At 36.1% G+C, this 13,569-nt stretch overlaps 1 long non-coding RNA gene across 1 annotated transcript; it reads right to left on the bottom strand.

The window, feature by feature from the left end:
• Positions 1-778: 778 nt before the first annotated feature.
• LOC148156704 (uncharacterized) lies at positions 779-7,434 on the bottom strand. The gene is made up of 2 exons (XR_015764449.1): positions 4,295-7,434; positions 779-2,405 (listed from the first exon to the last, which is right to left on the bottom strand). It is a non-coding gene; the product is annotated as an uncharacterized LOC148156704 (long non-coding RNA).
• Positions 7,435-13,569: the final 6,135 nt, after the last annotated feature.

Raw genomic sequence — 13,569 nt, 5'->3', positions numbered from 1 at the left:
TCATAAGCTATTTTTTCTTTTCTTATGATAAAAAAGCAAATTGCATATTTTGCTTGATTATTCAATTCTATTTCTGAAGATACTGCAGAAGCGTATTTTCGCAGTTATAAATGTACAACACTTAACTTGAGAACAAGTTAAGTGTTGTACATTACATTCAAAAGCAAAACTTATTTTGCTTTTGAAAAGCAAAATAAGTTTTATTTTGCTTTTCAATGACATAATAAAATCAGCATTAATTTATATCTTCAAAAATCTAAATAAAATTAATTCAACACATTTTTTTATTTTTTTTACTTAAATTTTAATTAACTAGTAGTCTCTGAAAACCTGTTTCCATGTGAGATAGCTCTGACCAAACACTGGGACACATTTAGGTTCCCAAAATGTGAAAGACAAGGAAGCGTGTTATATAAATGTGATCTGTATTGGGTGCAGCCAAAATCTGCATGTGTAAAACTGCTCACATATATTAAAAAGGTTTGACACAACTTGAACTGTGACAAATGAGGCAGGAAGATGCCTTAAGTTCATCTTGGCACTCTGCACAGTCAGGAACTGGGCAAGGACGGCAAAGTCTGCAAAACTAACTTTAGGATAACTAATCAAGTCTCCACAACAACTGGAAAGATTATTTTAACACTACATAATTTTTTACTCACAGTTTTAATAAATGTGGATGGTGTTCTATGTAAATTTTATAAAAACAGCTGACATTTTGTAAAAAGAAAATAAAAAGACAGTTTGTAAATTTCACAACACTGCTGGTAGGCAGAAATTAAAATGCAACTTTTTATTCAGTTATTTGACCTGGATTTATGCAGGCTGCCTCATTTACAAGAAAGGCCTGTTTTGATAAAACAAAACAAAACAAAAAAGAAATGATAGGAATTATAAACACAGTAATGATAAAGGCACAAATCTTTGTTTCATGACCTGAACATTCTAGTAAAATTAAATTATTCTTTTAGATGTTATAATTAGAACAACATAAAACACACAATTTCCTTCAGCTTTCTGCTGAAATAGGAGACTAATTATAAATACTGCTCATGCAGTATATTATGCAATATATATGTATTGATAGTGAGTTTTGATTGTAATCAGATGTTCTGATGAATCCCTTTTAAATATACAGCTTTGGAGAAAATTAAGAAACCATTTTAAATGATCAGTTTCTTTGACTCTACTTTTTATAAGTATATATTTGAGTAAAATTAACATTGTTCTTTTATTCTATGAACTACTGACAACATGTCTACAAAATTCTAAGCAAAATTTAGTATTTGCAGAAAATTAAAAACGGTCAAAATCACAAAGTAAGATACTGAGCTTTCAGACCTCAAATAATGCAGAGAAAACAAATTCATATTAATTTAAAAACAACAGAAATGCTTTAACTCAGGAAGGGCTAAGAAATCAATAATTGATGGAATAACCATGAGGCTTTCAATGGTGTTCAATGCAGTGGTCTCTTCATTGTTTCCCAGGCTGTAGAAATCTTTATATTAAGTCCAAGTTCAGCCAATTGACAATTTTGATATTTTTTTTCTATTAAAGATGCTTTGTAAGTATTTAGTGCAGCTCCACAGAAAGGTCTCCTAAACATTTTATGCAAATCAGTAACGCTGGAAATTCAATGCAAATTTCCAGATAAAATACAACATGTGTAGTTTTCCCATCTAAGAAGTAGTAGAACTGAATAAACTCCAGCTGAAGTTCTTCCAATCAAGAACTTCTGTGTGCTTCACAACAGCATTCATCTGAATGATTAATAGTTTCCTTCATCATGAAAACAACTTACAGCGTCAGTGACGAGGAAATCTGAGCGACACTCCTCTGCCTCATCAGAAAAGATCAAAGGTTTTATCTCTGTTACCATCTTCACTGTTAATGGCCATTAACCTGATCGCCTCTGCTTCTTTCAAGCTGAGGGTAACACAGCTCAAGGAGGAGATCAGAGACAGGCTGATGAATGAATGAGTCCGAAGCCATGAGGGTAGCGTTTGTTTCCGTTTATCCTGGATTATTATGGCCTAGCATCAGCGCTTTGAGCTTCATACATCACCTGTTCAGAGATGGTGGCTGAGGGCGTCCTGGCATCCTGTGAAAACTCACATCTGTATCCAGACTCTATAAAAGTAGCAGAACTGCATGGGTCAGAGTGATTTCCCCCGATGATCCAAGCTGATGTTAATGACTGCAAATCTTGTCCCGTTCGAAGCGTGTCGAAAACAATCTTATGAGCTTCTTGAATTTATGTTTCACCCCTGAAGGTTCACATGCTGTTTGATGGTCTTGAGTGAGTTTCAACAGATGTTTTAATGCAGTTGTTTTGTCTTTAATTGTTCTTTTATATGTTGCGTTTTCACAGAGGAACCATGGCAAAGACAATTTACTGTCACCTGCAGAGAGACAGACATTAAATTATTGCTTATTCTATTTCTAATTATTCCTTAATGGAACATTTGGAAAAAGACTGCCATGTAATGCAGTTTGCTCATTACGAAAGTTTTGCACCAAGGTAAATATTGCTGCTGCAGTACCTTTAACAAGGCAATATTTTTCTTGGAATATTACACCCAGCTGGGTGTCCTGCTTGGTTGGCCTTATCTTGCGATCACATGACAACACTGCGCTCATGTCAGCCTGAATCGAAAAGAGGGGGCTACAAGCGGGGAATGTGCCCCATTTCCCTTTAATTGAAATAATGTAGACCCCATTGCCCAAATGTAATTATAGCATCGAAGGTGGGCACAAGAGGAACCAGCGAGAAACAAATTGAAATTTAAGAGTGGAATGCAAACTGTCTCCAGCAGTGAGTAAGTGCTCACGATACCCACAAGACCCGAAGGGGCTGGTAACTACCAAACAACAAGGAGATGAGATGGAAATAACTGATGATGGACATTTTTGAAAAAGCTTTACACCCAAACTAAATTAAATGACAAAATTTGTAATTTTGTGGATGTGCTAATTAACCCAAATAGAAATAAGGTGAAAGCAGCAAAACAAAGATAAAACAGAATCCCACTGCAAAAATACAAAATCTTACCAAGTAGTTTTGGTCGAGTTTTCAGTGCAAATATCTTAGCACACTTGAAATAAGACAAAACTTACTGATAAGTAACTTTTCAGAAAGATATAGGAGCTTGATTTAAGTAAATAAGATGGAAAAGTACTAGCTCCATTGGCAGATAATTTCATTTATAACAATTCCTTTTCCCCATGTTTTACATGAAATTATCTAGTAGTCTTTAATTTTTTAAAATTAATATTAAGGAGTTAATTTAAAAACTCATTTATCTTACTAAAATGTTAGTTGTGAGTTAGTTTTGTCGTATTTCAAGTGTACTAAGATATTAGTGCTAGACCAAAATTACTTGGTAAGGATTTGTGTTTTTCTTTCATTGTTAAAAGAATTTAAGGACAAAATTAAAGAAGTAATCATGATTTAGTAATTTAATAAGCAACCAGGTTTAGCACAAAAACAGGTTGCAAAATCAAAAAGCCTAATTTGTTGGGTATAAAACGCTCCTAAACCACACTTTTCTGTTGGCACATAGAAATGAGTGCCTTTAGAGGAAAGACGATAATGCATTCAAGTTTTATGCTTCTTGCACAGTTCCACACTTACTGTCATCTTCTGGTAATCCAAGCTGCTTCTGATTATTTAGACGTGTCAAAAAAGTGAGACAGGCATTGCAAAAGATGCAACACACTATTGCTATGAAATGAGGTTAAATGTCACAGTAAAGACCTGATTAAAATGGTGATTAATCTCATGCCATGCTATGCAGATGCTCTGTCTGCACTGATGAAGACTCGCTAACCATGTCCTTGAAGTAGCTGACTGCTTTAACTCACCTTAATCAGAAGGTGAGTTAATTACCTTCTGATTAACTCGGCTAATAATTATCTGACCACAAGTAGGCAGTCATTGTTTATCAACTTAGCACTGAACTTTCATCCTGAGATAGTCAGGTAATCAATTAGAATATAAAAGAAACAATTAAGATGTTAGTGCTTGGTAAAATGTTACAATAGCACAATGAATTTTACATGCTTCATTACAATAAAAAGGCATTAGTTTTAATGGAGGCACATCATAAACTATGCATATTCCTCAAATCAGTGATCCTACTTAAAGTGTTTTAAGAGGTACCAACATACAGCAATTTAAGAAACAGTGTGACATCAGCTTATCAAATTAAACTACTTCTATACTGACTGAGTAATCTAAATTTTAAAGTTTAATAATTAGGGTAGACATTGATTTTGTTTTATAACTTACATGTAAAATAAATAGACTGCAAGAATCAGGAGGATTGCAACATTCCCAGATGGATTCTTCACATTTTTTTCTGCGTTGCAATGTAGAGTCTTCCAGATGTGAATTCAGAAACTTGCTAAAACAAGTCGATGACAGTAACTTAAACATAAAACAGACTTTAAAACGCACAAGACGTGAATATTGAATGCAAGTCTAGCAAATGTCTCTAAGCTACTAGTAGTTTAAAGCAAGCAACTCATTTAACAAATCTGAAAACAATTAAAAGTTACTTTTGTTGTTTCAAGGCATGCTCAGAACAGGAAGTAACCCTGAGCATGCACAAACAAGGCTGCAATGCCATTATCTGTCTGAGCCTATCATGTTGGTAATGAAAGTACAGAAAAACAACCTTCCCTCAGGTAAGACATTTTCAAAAACAGTTTTTATTAACCAAGAACTTCATTCACATGCTACAGGTGCAAAAGCAGGGAAAAAAAGGTTTGATTTGTGAAATCTCTGCTATTTTTGGACGTTAACATCCCAAAAAACCCCAACATATCTATTGTTACACATTTATTATTAGCTTATGAGCACAGCGGCGGGTAAATCTGTTTTGTTGTGTGTATTTTTACACTTATCTCTGGGCTGCCGGTGTTGTGACTCCCCTCACGTTCAGAGGCTGTCAGCAAGTCGGCTGCAGGAAGCTCAGAGTGCAGATGACAGGTGGAAGAGCAGAACGTCTGCGCTGGAATGAAAATGGTGCAGCCTGGACAGCATGGCGACAAAACGTTTCAAGAGGCTGGATGGTTCAGAGGATCCAGGCACGAGATGCTGTCCAGATGCCTCTCCTCCACCTCAGCTGAAGTGCTCATTCCATGAGTCAGCGTGTCGATCACTGGGTGAGAGCCGGGAGGGAGAAGCGGCTGTTTTTCTCAGAGCTCTGCTGCCTGTTTGCCAAACAATGGCAGATGGGAATGCTTGGATATTAGTGGATGCCTTCTACGTGCTTGGACATGCTATGCAAAATTCAACAGTGTCACGCTCTGTCTCTGACTCTGCTGCCATGTATCACTTCTGAATGTGTTCCTTCACTGACCCTATTAGGTAACTTGTACGCTGTAAAAACTTGTAGCAGCATGTTTCTCTGTCTGCCAGCGTAAAGATCCTTGGGGTTTGCTCCAGCAAAACATCATTATTCTGACTGATATTGTCTTTACAAACTGCTCATGATGTTAAGAAAAGCAAACATTTAAATCCAGACACAATCTTGAAGCAAAGCCAGTTGCTCCGAGGTTACACTCCACACACCTGCTTCCTTGTTAACATAAGAAGCAGCAACAGGCTCATTTTAAGCTCCAACATAAATTAACTTGTGTCCTTCTGAATAAAAACACCATATCTGGTTTCTATGGAACTGCTATCCGCTGGGACTAATGTGTTTTCCTCCTGCTAGAAGGCTGTGCTGTCAGTGAAAGAGACGTTTCACACAAGCTGCTGAAAATGGCCGCCGTTTCACTCATTTTCTAATCCACACACTTCAGTCTTGACACTTTTATGGGTGGACAGTCAACAGAGAGGAGTAGTCGCACTGCTGTGAACCACAACAATCCCTCTTAGTTACAGTAGTTGGAAATCTGGCAGCGCTGGAAACACACAGATGTGGAAGATTGGATTTCAGATACTCCAGTGACTCCAACAAGCCTCTGCAACAGCAGGTATGCTCCACACTTTCTATGGGTGATCAACTTTTTGATGACACATGAGGAGATTTCATCAAATCTTTTCAGCTCCTCTCTGAAGCACAATCCACACAGCGAAGAGGTGGACAGCTGAAATGTTAAAAATACCCGACACGTCTGTTGCGGCTGTGTGTTTTCCTCCACCTATACGGCGCCTTGAACACTAAAATCTAGTCACCACAAGTGGATTGACCTCGCTTTGTAACCAGATATGTAGTTGAACGTTGGAATTCACAAACTTTCATCTGTGCAGTCAAAACCTTTCATCGCAAGTGGCTCAGCGTCTTGATCTGCCGTCAGTTATCCATCCTGGAAAGTAAACACGAAAAAAAAGACCCGCGCTTCAAGAAATATAGAAGACCAGACACGTTTTAATTATTAGAAGCTGATGCATGTTCAGTGCGATCAAGTGTTTCACAGCTTGTGAGACTGTGAGCAAGTTTAATCTTTCATCTGTTTTATTTTATGAGGAAATACATAAAAAAAATCAACAAAAATGTCTATTCAGTGGCACCATATAATATAGTAAAACTGGCATGAATGTAAAGATTATTTTGTATTTTTATAATTTCTCTTTGTTAATAATCATCACACCACTTACCAGTTATATGCGTTCCTCTAGTAGAAATATGAATCATTAATTACATTTGACTGGATGGATTTGTTCAGCAAATTATTTCAATTTAACTATTTAACTCCTTATTTATCTCAGTTAAATCTTAACCTCTATTCAATAGTAATTTGCTAGTCTGTTTTGTAATAATAAATTGGTACAATTATACAATATTGCCAACAAGTAATGATTTTATAATTCAAGGTTATGAAAATTATATATTTTCCTCTTTTATAATATGTAGTGATGATGTAAAAACACTCACTCCACCTACTGACTTAGTGACAGCACTCTGAAGAGAGGAATTGTGTCTTACACAGAGATATTCAATCTTAAAATATAAAATAGTGCATCATTTACGGAAGACCTGGAGGTCACTGTGTAGAAACATTTTTCATAATCTCTGATCATTTCTGGACTTGATGTTTTTGTGGCTAAGGGGAAAAGAAATGTGACCTGATGGAAAATATGTTGAATGTATTTAATGCAAAAAGCTTTGTAGATCTAGGGCAGAAGTGAATGAATAATAAAAATAACAAATTACACAGTTTTGTGAATTTATCCAGAATATGTCTCCAACACATTTAATTGCAAAGTTTTGACTCAGAGTGGGAAAAAAAAAATTTGTTATATTTTTATTCTTTATGTATTTTTGGTCATCTTTTTCTTTCTACTTCACAAATACACTGCACTTTGTGTTGGCCTTTCACGTAAAATCCTATTAAATTCCAGTCAAAAAAGTCTGAATCCTTTTGCAAGTCACCATATCATCACTTTCCTAAAATAATGACTGAACTCACTTTTTGCCACTTTTTGCCACTGTACAAATTAGGGACAATTTGTGTCGTGGAAAGATTCTGACCTTTGTCTGATTTAAAAAAAAGACAAAACTGCTGATCGTATCTGCTGCTGTGGTGAGAATACACCTTTCTTTAAACACACCTTTCTTTAAACACACCTTTCTTTAAACACACCTTTCCTTTAAACTGGAACTACACAGCTAAGGTGAACAGAACTTGCTTGACTGTCTGTTGTCCTGATGACACAATCTGTCCACAGACAGAGCCTCCTATCAACACAAGCAAATAAACTGCATACATATCGCCTTGACGACGCACACACAAAAAAACCTAAATGTGAATTTACATGTGTTCAAGGGAACACCTTAAAAACTAAATTAGAGGGAAGTCATACAAATCAAAAGTGTCATAATACTGATCAGATTAATAGAAAAATAATTAGCTGGATTTGGGGGATACAAAGAACGAGGCATCAAGGTTAAACGGCTGGAATTATTTTCTGAATTTCCATGCATACGGACTGCACTGGTTGGCAGGAACCAGGAGGTCACTGTGAAATCAACACTAAGAGAAAATAAGTATTTTGTTTACAGCGTTTCTAAGAGATAATATGAAAAGAAATAGGTATCATGTTTTCAGATTTAAATTCAGGAAAAGGCCTGGGGATGGAGCTCAACAAGTGGACAAATGTTTTGTATCAGATGTAATATTACATCTTCTGCTACATGTTCTGTGAACAGGACAGTAGAGGTTGTAAGTACTTTTTTGTGGTCTCATGTGAGGGGAGGATTATATTTTAAATTATACTGAATGTACTTTTTAATAAAAATAATCTTGGATTTTGGCAGCATTTTGGACTCTAACAGAGCTAAAACAGTTAACTTGTTTTTATGTGCATAACAATGTTCGACCATTTCTTAGCATAGCACTGAAGCTTCTTTGTCACCCAGAGAGAAGATGCTAACACTCATGACATCACACTACCATCCCAGTTTGACCTCAACGCTGATTTCCTGATCACTTGTCTTATTCACCCCAAAAGAAATGAGTAAAACAGGTTAACTGGCTCACAAGCCCATATATTGGATAGTAAGTAAGTCCACTTTATGAGCTCACAGCTTTGTCATTTATTTGAACTGATTTCTGCCGTGTTCAGAGCCAGTTTGTGCTGCTGCATACAGTCGTTGAGCTGCTGTATGAGTCCTTCTCCTTCTTGTTGCCGTAAAACAGCAATCATTTCTTCATTAGCCTTTTATTTGTTTCTAACTGTTCCACTTCAGGGGTAACACACACAGTTTATTTGGGTACTCTTAATTACAAAAGGGAGATTGTATGCCCTCTTCACTAAAATAAATGTGTCTCTTCGCCTCCCAAAGGGCAGTGTGGCTTAGAGTTGGACTGTATCTGATTACATTTTCCAGGATTGATTACGTTTTTGAAATGCTGACCAGACCGACTCAGACCTTATCTAACTTGGATGGAGGTAAGAAGTGTTTGACCTGTGTCTGTCACATTTCAGGTGTGGAGGATTAAGAGGAGAGATGCTTTTATTTCCTATTTGTTAGTTGTTTTTTTCCTTCAAAGAAGAAGCCTAAGGGCTGTGAACTCACTCACAATAAATTGCATTGCAGTGCTGTTTCTCTCTCCAGATAGCCATTCAGGAGGTATAGCTACCTTCAGGAGCTTTTCATTTTTCCTGTTATTAAACATAGTGAAAAGATTGGCTTCCGCGAGTTGATTTAGAAATGCAAGGTTGACAACAGGAAAAAATAAGCAGCTTGCTGTAAGATAAGGCACTTACAGCATGCATGCAAACTGAACCATTGATCACTACAATTAGTGTTGAAAGAAAACTGCAACATTTGCAGGTGCCTGCAACAGGATTTCTCATTTCGATCTAACAATTTGAATCTATAATTTTTAGTTTAAGTTGTGAAATGGCAGCAACTTATTCACCAACCAGTAACTCCATAACCTTTTCAGTTTCTACACAACATGATTTCTTAAAACCACAAAATATTGCAGTTTTTTCAAAATTTGGTGGCCACCCACTGTTTTTGGTATCAGTTATTGTTTTTTTATTTACCATGCACAAAATCTCTAGAAGAGAAATATTCACTGTTACTGTTTGTCTTTGTTCTAGTGTTCAGTTAACTTCTGGTATTTACAAAAGTTAATGACCACAGTCACCTGAAATCAACTAATCTACTAATAATTGAGACCCCCTCTAAAAATGTGAAAAACTGCCTATTTTATTATTTCAAACATGAAACATAAAATACGCATTAATAAATGCTTCCATATTTAATTTTGTAGTTGTTATAATATATTAGAAGCAGATATACTTCTTTTTAGCTATTAAACTCACTATCAAAAGAAACTGTAATCTTGCCGTTACGCTTACAAATTTATAATTGTTTATTTTTTGTTTGTACTAAATTTATGAGTACAAATATTTAATTATTTTACTTTAAAATTTAAAATAATGAACTACATTTTTTCCATTGTTGATAATTTAATGGTTAAGTTGAATGTCATAATTTCATGTCCCCATGTGAAATGTTTCTGCTGCTTGTGTCACGCATCAGTAACTGCACATTTATCAAGCAGCAAGCGATCATTTTCAGAACATTTTGAATGGCCCCTCCTTCCCAACAGCACCTGCATTAAACGAGAACTGGAAGGCGAGTTCTCCTCCCTGTAAGGCATGCCTGGAAAACCTCCAAAGCAAGACATCCAGTGGGCATCCTGATCAGAAAGACCTCAACAGACGTCTTTCGATGTGGAGGAGCAGCAGCTCCACTTTGAGTTCCCCTCCGGTTGGTGACGCTCCACCCTGGACTCTAAGGCTGAGTTCAGCCTCTCGTTTGTCCACTTGTATCCATGATCTCGTTCTCTTCATCATAACCACATGTGAGAGTTGGAATGTAGGCAGGCTGGTAAACTGAAAGCTTTTTTTTCTGTTTCAGCTGTTTCTTGAGCGCCTGCACTGCTGCAGTTGAAACAACACACAAGCAATTAAGTTTGGAAAATGATGGTTTTATTTGGAACCTCAGTTTTTTATTCAGTTTTACTGAAGCTTTGAGTCGAAAATGACTTTAGAGAATTCAGATAGATACTGCGAAAATGGATAAGTTTTAAAAGTAAACTTTAACTATGTAGCTGTTTAGGATTAAACACTTTAAATTGCTTTTAGTTGCCAATAGTTTTTAGGAAAAAAATGTCTTCAGGAAATACTTATCATCAACTTTTGTGTTCAGCTTAATTTTTTATTTCATAGGTATTTATATTTATATTTAAATGCTCCCTGGTTTCCTGTGTGTTTTATCACTTATTTCTATAATTTGCTCAGTTCAGCTTCAATGACTTACCGTCCCTCACATTTATTTTCTGATCAACACTCTTTCCGTGTTCAATAATCAACTCTCCAGTTTAAATATCTCTGTTGATCAGATCACCATATTTATTTTACAAAACACACAGTACCTGGAAATCTGAACTGAACAAGTTCTAAGTGGTGTATTTTCATGAAAACATAAATCTTAAAACAATGTTAGTAAGAAGATTTTGGAATGGTGTCTACTTGGAATGATGAAATCTTAATTTCTCTGACTGTAAAGTGGAATGTTGCAACTTCATCTTCCGACTTTCAGGCTGAAAGCGGCATCATTTTGGATTTCCAGTAAAACTGTTCATCTCAATTCTTGCAGAATTAAGGTGGATGGATGTTTACCTTGTTCATACTGACAACAGCAATATTGGATCAAAAGAAAAAAAACACTACTGGTTACCCAAAACATATATTTATCTAACGTCTCAGTGACTGAACCCAAAAGGCCTTAAATATCATCCACAACTGATTGTAGTACCAGATCCAGCATACATTAATTCAGTTTGGAGCCATTAAAAAAAAAAAAATATCAGTGCTTGGGCTTGCAAACGGGAAACTATGGCTGTCAACAGCATGATGTATGGGAGCTTATTATATCCCACTCATTATGATTAATAACATAGAAAGGTATCCTCTATTCTTGTCGAGATGGAAAATGCAATTAGCTGCCTTGGCTGCTGCTGCAGCCTGCTTGCTTTTCCAAGATAAAATGCCCCGTCTGCTGCAAGAAACTCTGCAACTACTGATGCATCATGGATCTTCTTTAGGTAAATATCACTTCTTCTCCCAAGGTTATCTTATATTATTAAGGTTTGATCTATTAAACTTTTAGGCAACATCAATATGCATTATATCAGGTCACGTCTTTTAAAAAGAAAACAGTCCAACGTGAGTCTGCTCCATAACTAATTTCTCTTCATACTGAGACAAAGTTAAAGTTTGTGGGGCTGACTCATTGTTTCCTTCACTGCACCTGCTGTCATCACCAGTTTTTACTAAACACCAATCAATGAAGCAATGCCCTCCTAAATATTGAGCTTATTTCCTGGATTCACAGAGCTAGACTCCTCACTTTGGTGAGAATGAATGCAACCAGGAAGGACAGATTTAAGATGACATTGAATCTGACCCTGTTTGCATTTTATTTTTACATTCAATGTGCAAGAAAAGCAAAGATATTGAATTTTGTCATTTTGTGTGTTACACTAGGGAACATCAATAGGGATAAAAACTGTATTTTAGGTTGCAAAAATAGTTTGAGGTAGAATACATTGTCTTTCAGAAAGTATTTCATACATTTAATGCCAAACTTGCATAATTTGACTTTACAGACTAGTATTTAAAACTTTTAATAGGAAAATAGGTAAATTCTGATACCGCAACCCATTTTGTCTAGCTGTAGCACATTAGTCATGCGTATGTGACTCATTCAGTTTCATTCTTCCCATTTCCATTTAGGTTTCTGTAGAACCAGGCTGTGCTGATTTTCACCATGTGTCTTTCAGACACTTACCTGGAGTTATTATTAGCTGTCTTATTTTTCATCATCTGAATAGTTGACCTTTGCTTTGTGGTGACTGAAGGATTTATGTTTGTTTAACAAGATGGAACCTCTCCAAACAATTTTCTATAGAGAACACGTGAGGTCCTTCCTTATAAAGAAACATCTGCTGCGTCAGGTTAAAGATATTTTATTCACTAAACCAGACGTCATTAAAGCATCTAATGTCAACAACTACAGAGCCTTGCAAAAAATATTAATACCTCATGCTGCAATTGCAGAAACATAGATGCTATCCATATCAGTTCTGATGCTCTGCTGGTAAGTAGTGTTTTGGGAAGACTTTTATTTTGAAGGGTGCTGGCCTTAGTAAAAGGAGCAATAACTAATTGTAAATTGCATTTTTCTTACTCATAATGGGAATAAAGAGACACAGCTGAAAGAATGCAACTTTAACTAATAGTGGGAATGTTCAAATATTACGTAGAACAGCAATCACAACATCTCCCTTGTTTGTTTCACCATTATTTACATTTAATCTCTGTACTTCTTGCCTCCGAGAGCAGTCTAGTACATTGGTTGTAAATGATTCAAAGGCTGGATGAAATGCGACATGACCATTCAGACTGAGGTCAACCCATTTCAGATAAACAACCACATATGGAAATGACCTGGGTGTGATTGAAATTCATGAAATTTGTGCTTTGCAGACTGTCATAAAAAATAATCTGATCTTCATTGTGACCATAGCTTGATTACATATTGAATGTTTTTTTTAAATGTCACTCTTCATAATGTATGCATTCAGGTGTTGTGGAGTGTTAGTGCTAACATATTCAATAATAGACTTGCTTGCTGTCTTGTGTTAAACACTCCACTTGCCATAACAGACATACCAAAAAGTCAAAATAAAAATGCTTTTGATGCAAAAATAAATATGACGTGCTGACCTTATTTGATCTCCTGTCAACTGATACTTGAAACAGGCTGAAGTTGCATCCAAAAATAAACGTGAAGTGTCAACAAACAAGGAAATATAAATCCAGTGTGACTCAGTAGCAGAAGCTAAAGTAGTTTTATGGTGTGAACATTTCTGCAGTTAGCGCCATGAAGGCTCTTGCATCATTACTGGCTAAGGTTCAGTTTCCCTCCTGCCCTCCCTGTTGCATCCACCGCCCTCCTATAGACTCAATAAAGAAAATATAAGGTGCACGTCAGAGGACCGGCCAGCACTCCAATTAGAGGAGGAAAA

This window comes from Poecilia mexicana, unplaced genomic scaffold (assembly GCF_051168715.1).
Source record: "Poecilia mexicana isolate PSO_F unplaced genomic scaffold, ASM5116871v1 scaffold_10, whole genome shotgun sequence".
NCBI lineage: Eukaryota > Metazoa > Chordata > Actinopteri > Cyprinodontiformes > Poeciliidae > Poecilia > Poecilia mexicana.
Note: the sequence above shows the minus strand (reverse complement) of the source record. Positions and strands in the feature narration are given on the sequence as shown.